This window comes from Varanus komodoensis, unplaced genomic scaffold, assembly GCF_004798865.1.
Source record: "Varanus komodoensis strain SLA01 unplaced genomic scaffold, ASM479886v1 scaffold14_1, whole genome shotgun sequence".
NCBI classification, from domain to species: Eukaryota; Metazoa; Chordata; class Lepidosauria; order Squamata; family Varanidae; genus Varanus; species Varanus komodoensis.
In genome coordinates, this window is record NW_025335438.1 from 22,034,476 (window position 1) to 22,044,518 (window position 10,043).

The window sequence follows — 10,043 nt, forward strand, 5'->3', positions numbered from 1 at the left end:
TGTCACAAAGTTGTTCCAACACAGTTTTGCTTCCATGGGGCATTTGTCAAAGCTAACTCAAGGTGTGGTGGTGTCAAGCACACAACAGGATGTCATTGAACGCTGACTCTTTCCTGCATCCATATTGCACTGAGAGAGGCAGATGAGCTGCAGGGCAAATGGATGCCAAATAGGCCCAGCCCCTGGGGACCTGCTGCACACCAAAGGGCATTCTGAAATGGGGCTGTGCTGAAGCCCCACCTGCCTTTTGCAATGTCTTCCTTTCCTTGTGAAAGACACAATTGTTGCTCTGCAATTGTTTCGGAGATTTTGCTCTAGGGGCAGGGCTTTGTAATCATGGCATCATAGTAGTTTTAAGTGATTTTAATATTTTATCAAGATCTTGATAATTATGCATTTAATATAAACCATAGGGCATTTTAATGCATTTAATATGATGCACTTAGAGATTTTTTTTTTCAAATAAATCATCTAGAAAGCAAACTAATGATCATTAGTACAGAGGTGGGTAGAAGGGAAACCAGCTTCTTCTCTGTGTTTATGTGTTGCTTCTCTCCCTCCACTACATTCTTCTCTAACCTGATGCCTTCCAGACACGTTGGGCTACAACTCCTATCGCTTTCAGCCAACGTGGACAGCACCAGTTAGGAGAAAACTGCTGTAGTATATACAATACCAGATGTGAACCTCAGAGTGCAGGCAGATCTCTGGACTGCTGTGCATATGGGCATGAAAAGGACAGGAATGCAGAAAAATCAGAATGACAGCTCTAGATTAGCAGAGTCCTAAACAATAGTTACAGGAGTAGTCTGACTAACCTGGCAATTAAGTTTCTCAGACAGCATAGGGCTGGGGAAGATTGCAGAGCTGCTGGCAATCACTCCAGACATTGCTATGCTGAGTGTCCCAGTTCTTTGAAGTTACTGAACTATTGAGTTGCTGCTCAACAGAAAGTTACTGAATCTTGTCTGACTGAGACCACCAATACTGAACATGCTACTTAAGAGCAAGCCCCATTGGGCACAATATGGCCTTCCTTTTGAATAAGAATGCATAGGATTTTAATTTCAAACACAATTTCATAGATTATTCTAAGAATGAACTCATGTACATGTTTCAGTCCAAATTCCTAATATCTGAGCAGTTGCTGTACATGCAAGTATCTTCAGTTCCATTGCCTTAATATGCTGCTCTGCAACTTCTACTTCAAAGCTATTTACAAACCTGAGTTAAGTAACCATTATCAGTGCCAAAGCAATATTAAGTGCAATTATGGAATGCTGCCTGCTCCACCTACATGCACGCAAATGACTGAACATGCCCTTAATGCCTGATTCATTGTATTTCCCAGTGCTGTTTGTTTCAGGAGCTGAGTCTGCTCACTTTGAAGCCAAGCAAGGGCATTGCCGTGAACAAGGCTGAGTTTCTCAGCAAACGTGATATTATTAGTCATTCTTATGCCATTGTAGAATGCACTGTGTCAGCAGTTTAGGCTTTATATTTTATTCCGGAGTCAAAACTTTCCCTGAATAAGATTAGATCTTTATTTTATAAAAGAAAAGTTCTATAAGTGTGCAGTTAAAATCCTGGTAGATGATTTTGCTAAACTTCTTGGTTTGAATGGAAAGTCTAATCTATTATATGGTTAGAATTCCCACTGAAACTAACCACAATTCACAGAAAAATCTGATATATGCCCAGTCAAATGAAAGTCCTATGGAGATCAATGAGGCTTACTGCTAGGTAATTCTGTATGTAGGATTGCATCCTCAATAGAAGCTGTAGGTATGCAAGTGCATTTGTGATAAGGGTCTAAATAGCCGAAGGACCTGATGTTTGCCTTCAACCTATATTTGCTTTTTAAAAGGTTTATTTTTAAATCAAAGCTAACCAGTAATATATGATACATTTTAATCATTACATCTTTTTCAAAATAATAAAAAGTCTTGTTCCTATACATAATAGGAAATTCAGTTCCTTTGGTTAACATATGCATAAAATAAACTTTATTTGTTGCTGATTGACTTTGATATTGACAGGGTTAGTTATACAATAACCCATCATAGGCAGTCAGATACAATGGCTTATTGTGTGATTTGAACCTGGACCAGTTTCTGAAAGTTGGTATTATTTTCATGAACAAGTCACCTTGATAGTTCATGGCTTGTTCTAGGAGTAATTGTACCTTAGTTGCCATATTGTCCAATTATAGGACAGCAATTTTATTGTGGATTGTTAGGATCAGATACAGAGTTACTTGGCAAGGGTGGCAAAAATCCCTGCCATTCTTTGCAATTTTGCCTGCACTGTCTTCAGCCTCCCTTGCCAGTAACTGGCCTCTCTACCAATGCTCAGGACCCATGGGGAAAGTAAAACTAAGACAGAGGAAAAGAAGGGTGAGGGAGCAGAAGTAGGTGCACCAAAGAGGTAAGGGGACAATACATCCTCCACAGAAAGAGAATCACTGCTAAGTCCTGTCAGTTCCCACTGTCCTACTTCCATTCAACACTTTCTCAAGTCTTCAGCAAGTCTAGAAAGGGTAAGTATTGGCTCCTAGCTCCTTTTTGCACCTCCCTTTCATAGTAGTTACTGCTTTGGTTGCTGTGGGTTTTTCCTTTAAATTGTCAGAAACACTTGTGCCTGATCCAAGAAAAGGGATCTACATGTGAAAACAGGCTACCATGTATGCCTGTATTTTGCTTCAGTTATACACATGGATGCATTCTCCATCTCCAGAATGGATGTGTTTATTATCATGTCACAAGTTGTGTTCAATTAGCTTAAAAAATTAAAGATGGACTGGAACCTTTATGCTTTCCATGTGCTGGAACCATGATCAAATTATCCGTTTCTAGATGAACACAGAGTTTTGCTCTGTTACAAGAACTAGAAAGTTGGTTTTATCATTTCAGTGGCAAAAGAATTAGGCTACCTGATTTTACATATTTGACTCACATGAACCAAGGATGTGCCAGTTCCTGCATTTAATGAAATAAATTTGCCAAGAATGCTTGTTTTTTTAATGATGCGTCAAATTCCTATTTGATCACATTAAAAAAATATTCTTTCGCATGCTATGGTTCAATCTACATTTGTATATTTTATGGTAGTAAGGCAACATGGATTATATTTGTGACCAATCATTTAAATGACCCACTTTTTGATGCATGGTGCAATCTAGTCTGGGCAAAAGTGTCCATGCATATAGCAAGTGGTCCTATAATTGATCCCTTTCCATGCCCTAGATTGTGGCCATATAGGTCATGATTATCCTATGTATTTCAAAGGCTTTAATTCCATCCTAGATTGTGATCACAATCTTGAGTGATATGTATAGTGCTGGGGCAAGTTATTAGGACTCTGAGTTTGCATCAATATTTTATTAAAAACCATATTCAGGTAATTCAGCCTTCTGATTTTAATAATTAGAGGGGGAAAGGAAGGTGCTTTGATAAAAAGACAAACTAAAAGAAGTATCATGCTACATTGCCTTCAGGAAAAATGCCCATAAAAAGTACCATGAACACAATTCAAATGTGTAAATCATCCTCTTGCTGTTAGTATTTTTGGTCCAAGCAGGAGTCAAGCAATCAGATCAGATGGAGAAATAAGTATTCTTCACCATGTCACTTATCTTAGATAAACCTGTTGGCTCAATCTTTCATATATCTTTACCGTTTATAATTTGGCCTTATGCTATCCAGAGTATTATTATTTATTCAAATACAGATTATATTAAGCAGACTTTTCGTTATTTCATTTTGTGGTTTTGGAAACTCTGTGGTGTGAGGGAGGCATGCATGTTTTTTCTGCTTGGAAATTCCCATCCATTCCTGTGAACTAGAATAGAACTTCAATTTTTGATAGCTAAATATAATGCCATTCTGTGACCATGAGTGACTTTAGATACACTGAAACCTTGGGCACATACCATGCATTCATTGACTTTTCCTGTGAACCTTGAACAGTGCAGAATTACAAACTACACTGGGGAGCCTACTTAATTCTAAAAGAGGACTGTGCTCAAGAAACACAAGACTCAAACCCAACTTGTTGCCCACCAACTGTTTTCACCTAAGACTCCTATCAAGCCTCACAATATGATATCTGGGAGCTTTAGGTGAAACAACTGGAGGGTCATAGCCTGAGTACAGTATTTTGGATTCAGGTCTGTATATATAACACCTGAGTTTACAGAAGGTCCATAGCTTTCCAGATTGCTACAAATGGAACTTGAGTATGTACTCCTTTGAAATCACCTTTGTCAATAAAATTGAAGGAAAGTGCAACTAGCACATTGAGTTTGTACTTAAATCCTATCTCTAACAAGTGCATATTATAATCCACTTTAACAGTTCTTAGTAGTACAGGTAATAATGATAAAGGGGTACAAGTAGCTGTCTCATTTGTAAAAGGAAGCAACATGCCAGACTTGAAGGGACCTTGGTCAAACATGCAGGTGCTGATTTGGTGCTTTGCTTTTTTTGCCAACTCCTAAGTTATTTACTTAGGTTTCACTTCAATAGATTAGTTTTGTGTTTTGAATGCAAAATAGTGATTCAGGCTTTGCTTAATTCATTTGAGCAATGAATCATAGAATTTCACATCAATATGCATTGATGTGAAGTTCTATGATTCATTGCTCAAATAAATCAAGCATTTAATTCATTCAGATGAATTAAACATCTTAAAACATATTGAGTTCTTGCTAGCTGGACAGGGTTAAAAGAAAAACCTACTCAGTGTAGCATTCTCAACATTAAGAGTTGTTGTAATTTGTTTGTTTTTTATAGAAAAGAAACAGTATAGATGATGAACCATGAAGAACGATCTCAACCTTTCATTGCTTCAGAGATCAAGATGAAACTACATTCCACATCTGTCAGTTCTTACCAGAGACAACGCAATTTCCCTGTTTCTATAAGAAAAGCAAACATTGTAACCTAAAGCCTTATATAAAGGAGTACCATGCTGACTAGTTTATTCAACTGTGCATACATTTAGACGTCAAAATTTAATATATCCTATGTGCTTCCAATTTTATTGGAAAAGCAAAGCTCAAGAGATCACAGAATCTCAGCCAATTGCTTATTTCTACTAGGCCACGATTAAGAAAACATAAAAGAGAAAGCAACCTACACAAGAGTTATGTTGCAGTGCCTTTTCAAGGAAAACATCATTTAGATAAAGACTGCATGATTTAGTCTAATTCAAGTATTCCCACTTTTTATGCTAGGATACAAATTGGTGAAGAGGGACTTAATGTTATGTTGAATAGTATAAGACTTTCAATCTTATATGAATAAATGAGTATGATGTTATTTAGATTAGCTAATAGGTTCTTCATTTTCAACAACATGAGTGTATACTTATTTACCTGGAAGTAAGTCCTACTAAGTTCAATGGGATTTGCTACCTAGTAAGTGAAGATGAGATTACATGATACCTTACCCCCAAATGCACCTTAAAATGGATAAAAACTCACTTTCAATACAGAACTCAAGAATTACTAATGCACAGTTTAAGCTATACCTGAGTCACCGGCAACCTGAAGGGAATACAGTATCAGACATCACTTTCATGTAAAAAGTTGTTTCTCCATTGAAAAGATAATGCTGGATTTAAAAACAAAGCTTTAAAGATCTTCTTACCATTAAAATGAACAGCACAGCAGCTGTTCTGTAAGGAAGCCAGTCCATTGCATTTGCTGGGTCTTAAGTCCAAGAAAGGGACAATAACACTCCAAGTGGTTGTGCTCTTCCCTCCCCCCCAGCGGCCGTGTCTGTAAAAAGACACTGCACGATGTTCTTTCTCCCAGGCTCTGGAGGGACCTCTGACTTTCTCTGAAGGGAGCTCTGAAGATGCTGTATGTGTTTCCCCACCCAAAAACTTGGGCAGGTCTCACTTGAACTGCTTGACAACATCATTATTGCTCCAAGGGAAAAGTTTAAGACACACCTTGATAGTTATTGCAATGAAACACTTTGTTGGGCACCAAAGAAAACATGTTAGAGAGAGAAGACAGGATTTACTGGGGAACTACCAAATGAAATCGGCATTATCCACCACAAAGAAATGTACAATTGAATTTACTGTCATGATTCTGAATTTGGCTGGCAGCCTCTGCTTAGTTCCAGTTTGGTGAATCAACTTGTGATACACTCATAATATAAATTAAGGGAAACTTGAAAACTGCCTCCAGTTCCATGTGCCTTCTCCTAGCAGGCTTCCTGTATATACAGATTGCCCCATTCATTTTAATGGCTGAAGACTCAAAGTGCACCAGTGAGCAAATATGCAAAGCTTTTCTCCACCAGAGTGAATGGGTGCTTTCTTGGATTTGTGGAAGCATCAGAGCCCTGGTACCCACACTCATTAGCACGGTTTCAGTGAATGGGTTCTTTTTATTCTAGGCAACAGTGTTATAGATCAGAAGGGGCCAAAACCTTATATCATTTCAAGAGAACAAAGGCTTCTTTCAGAAGGAAGGCTTTTTAAATTTACTAAAGAATAGATTCACTTGGGTTTTTCTTTCCTAGACAGACAAAAACAGCAGAAATCTATTCCTAGGTAGTTAAACAGAGATCAATGTAAAAGGTTTTATCTATTACAGTGTATTTAAAGTGCACCAATGAAGTCATACTGTTGCAACCAATGTCATTCCTATTGACATTATGACCCAGTAAATGAATGGGACTTATGTCAGACAAAGATTGGATGCAACCTATTGCATACAATTGGTCTGGTGGGACTTTTTCTGGATGAACACAAGAGGGAAGGGAGACAATGAATTCCTCCATCTCCTGTTGCATTCTTCTTGGAGCAAGCCATTATTTTGGTGAGGGTGATCTTGAGTGCAGGGACTTGGTTTATTTAAAGAAAATTGTGACTTCACATATTACAGAAAAATTGGTAGTGAGTCATGTCCCAAGAAAGCCCCCTTCTTGCCCCCTAAGTTGCTGAACAAATTAAGGTGTTCCAGGAGGTTCATTTTGATTGGCGACAGCATAGCAGTAATTATTTTTTGAGGAATACTTTGCAAAAAAGGGGCCCATCACTAGTGAAAGTCCTTCCCCCTTCCAGTCTATGACAGGGCGTGGCTAGGTTTCTGTGAATGCTTGGTATGCCTGCTGGAGCAAAAAGCCGCTAAAGTCCAAGTCTGGACCTGCAGTTCCTCACACGCTGGTCAAGATGTATCACAAAATGCTGAAGTAGGAATCAAACATCACAGACAGGAAGTGACACTAGATTAGAATATTGTGGTTAAATGCATAAGGCCTAATAGGGTTCTTTCCTGCAGAGTTAGAATTATGTGAGCAACACAAGACATCCCCAGTGCTACAAAGGAACTGAACACTGCTAAGTATATACAGAGGGCAAAGTCATATGTATAGCACATAACCAGAAATCTGCAAAGCAACAATTTCAACAACTGTGGAGACTGTTTTTTTTTTAAAGGGAGATAATATTTAAGGACAAACAGGCAGTGAATACAGCAAGCAAGTACTCCTAATTGAAGAGGAACATATGGAACATATTTATTTATTTTCTATGTATTTTTCTTCAAGTTTCTGATCAAATTCCAGTCAAGCTGCCTCCCTCCCCATTCTCTCTCATCCTGTGTGTGCATGTGTGTGTATGCCCCATACACACATATATTGTTTCTCTCTAGTTGTTCCATAACATTACACATGATATACTAAGAACTATAATCAGTCAGTTCTTTTATTTATCTAATGAAACTGATGTATTGTTACATGTGTAGTTTTTCAGTTGCCCCATTTTAACTGTATTTCAGAATAAAACAAAATTCTACATCAAAAAGAAAGAAGGAGACTTTTTGAGTGGTGATAAAGATTTTGTCTCCTTCATGGATCACTGCCTTGTTGTGGCAAAGGGGCTTGTGTAGCTCAATGAAGCTATAAGCTATGCCATGCAGGGTCACCCAAGACAGACAGGTCATAGCAGAGAGCTCTGACAAAATGTGATCCACTGGAGATGGAAATGGCAACTCACTCCAGTATCTTTACCATGAAAACCCCATGGACAGTACCAAAAGGCAAAAAGATATGACACTGGAAGATGAGCCCCTCAGGTTGGAAGGTGTCCAATATGCTACTGGGGAAGAGCAGAGGGCTAGTACTAGTAGCGCCGGAAAGAATGAAGCGACTGGGTCAAAGCCGAAAGGACACTCAGTTGCTGATGTGTCTGGTGGTGAAAGGTGAGTCTGATGCTGCAAAGATCTATACTCCATAGGAACCTGGAATGTAAGATCCAGGAATCAAGGCAAGCTGGATGTGGTCAAACAAGAGATGACAAGACTGAACATTGACATCTTAGGAATCAGTGAACTAAAATGGACAGGAATGGGTGAATTTAATTCAGATGACCATCAGGTATACTACTGTGGGCAAGAATCCCTCAAAAGAAATGGAGTAGCCTTCATAGTCAATAAAAGAGTAGGAAAAGCAGTACTGGGATACAATCTCCTAAATGACAGAACGATCTCAGTTCGAATTCAAGGCAAACCATTCAACATCACAAAAGTCCAAGTCTATGCCCGAACCACTGGGGCTGAAGAGGCTTAAGGTGACCAGTTCTATGAAGGCCTACAACACCTTCTAGAATTAACTCCAAAAAATGATGTCCTTATCATCATGGGGGATTGGAACACTAAAGTAGGAAGCCAAAAGATAACAGGAACAGGCAAGTTTGGCCTTGGAGTACAAAATGAAGCAGGGCACAGGCTGATAGAATTTTGTCAAGAGAATATGATGGTCATAGCAAACACTCTTTTCCAACAACTCAAGAGATGACTCTACACATGGGCATCACCAGACGGTCAACACAGAAATCTGACTGACTATGTGCTGTGCAGCCAAAGATGGAGAAGCTCTATACAGTCAGTAAAAACTAGACCAGGAGCTGACTGTGGCTCAGATCATGAGCTTCTGGTTGCAAAAGTTAGGCTTAAGTTGAAGAAAGTAGGGAAAAGCACTAGGCCACTCAGGTATGACCTAAATCATATTCCTGATGAATATACAGTAGAGGTGACAAATAGATTTAAGGAATTAGATCTGATAGACAGAGTGCCTGAAGAACTATGGACGAGGTTCGCAACATTGTACAAGACGCAGCAACTAAAACTATCCCAAAGAAAAAGAAATGCAAGAAAGCAAAATGGCTGTCTGAGGAAGCTTTACAAATAGCTGAGGAAAGAAGGGAAGTGAAAGGCAAGGGAGAAAGAGAAAGATACAAACAATTGAATGCAGAATTCCAGAGAATAGCTAGAAGAGATAAGAAAGCCTTCTTAAATGAACAGTGCAAAGAAATAGAAGAAAACAATAGAATAGGGAGGACCAGAGATCTCTTCAAGAAAATTGGATATATGAAGGGAACATTTCATGCAAAGATGGGCATGATAAAGGACCAAAATGGCAGGGACCTAACAGAGGCAGAAGAGATTAAGAAGAGGTGAAAAGATTACACAGAAGAACTATACAAGAAAGAGCTGATAACCACGATGGGGTGGTCACTGACCTCGAGCCAGACATCCTGGAATGTGAAGTCAAGTGGGCCTTAGGAAGTCTGAGCACCAACAAAGCTAGTGGAGGAGACAGTATTCCAGCTGAGCTATTCAAAATCCTAAAAGACGATGCAGTAAAAGTGCTTCACTCAATATGCCAGCAAATTTGGAAAATTCAACAGTGGCCACAGGATTGGAAAAGGTTAGTTTACATTCCGATCCCAAAGAAGGGCAATGCCAAAGAATGTTCAAACTACTGCACCATTGCACTCATTTCACGTGCTAGCAAAGTGATGCTCAAAATCCTACAAGCTAGGCTCCAGCAGTATGTGGACTGAGAACTACCAGAAGTACAGACAGGATTTCAAAGAGGGAGAGGAACTAGAGATCAAATTGCCAACATACGCTGGATCATGGAGAAAGCTAGGGAGTGCCAGAAAAACATCTACTTCTGCTTCATTGACTATGCTAAAGCCTTTGATTGTGTGGATCACAACCAATTGTGAAAAGTTCTCAA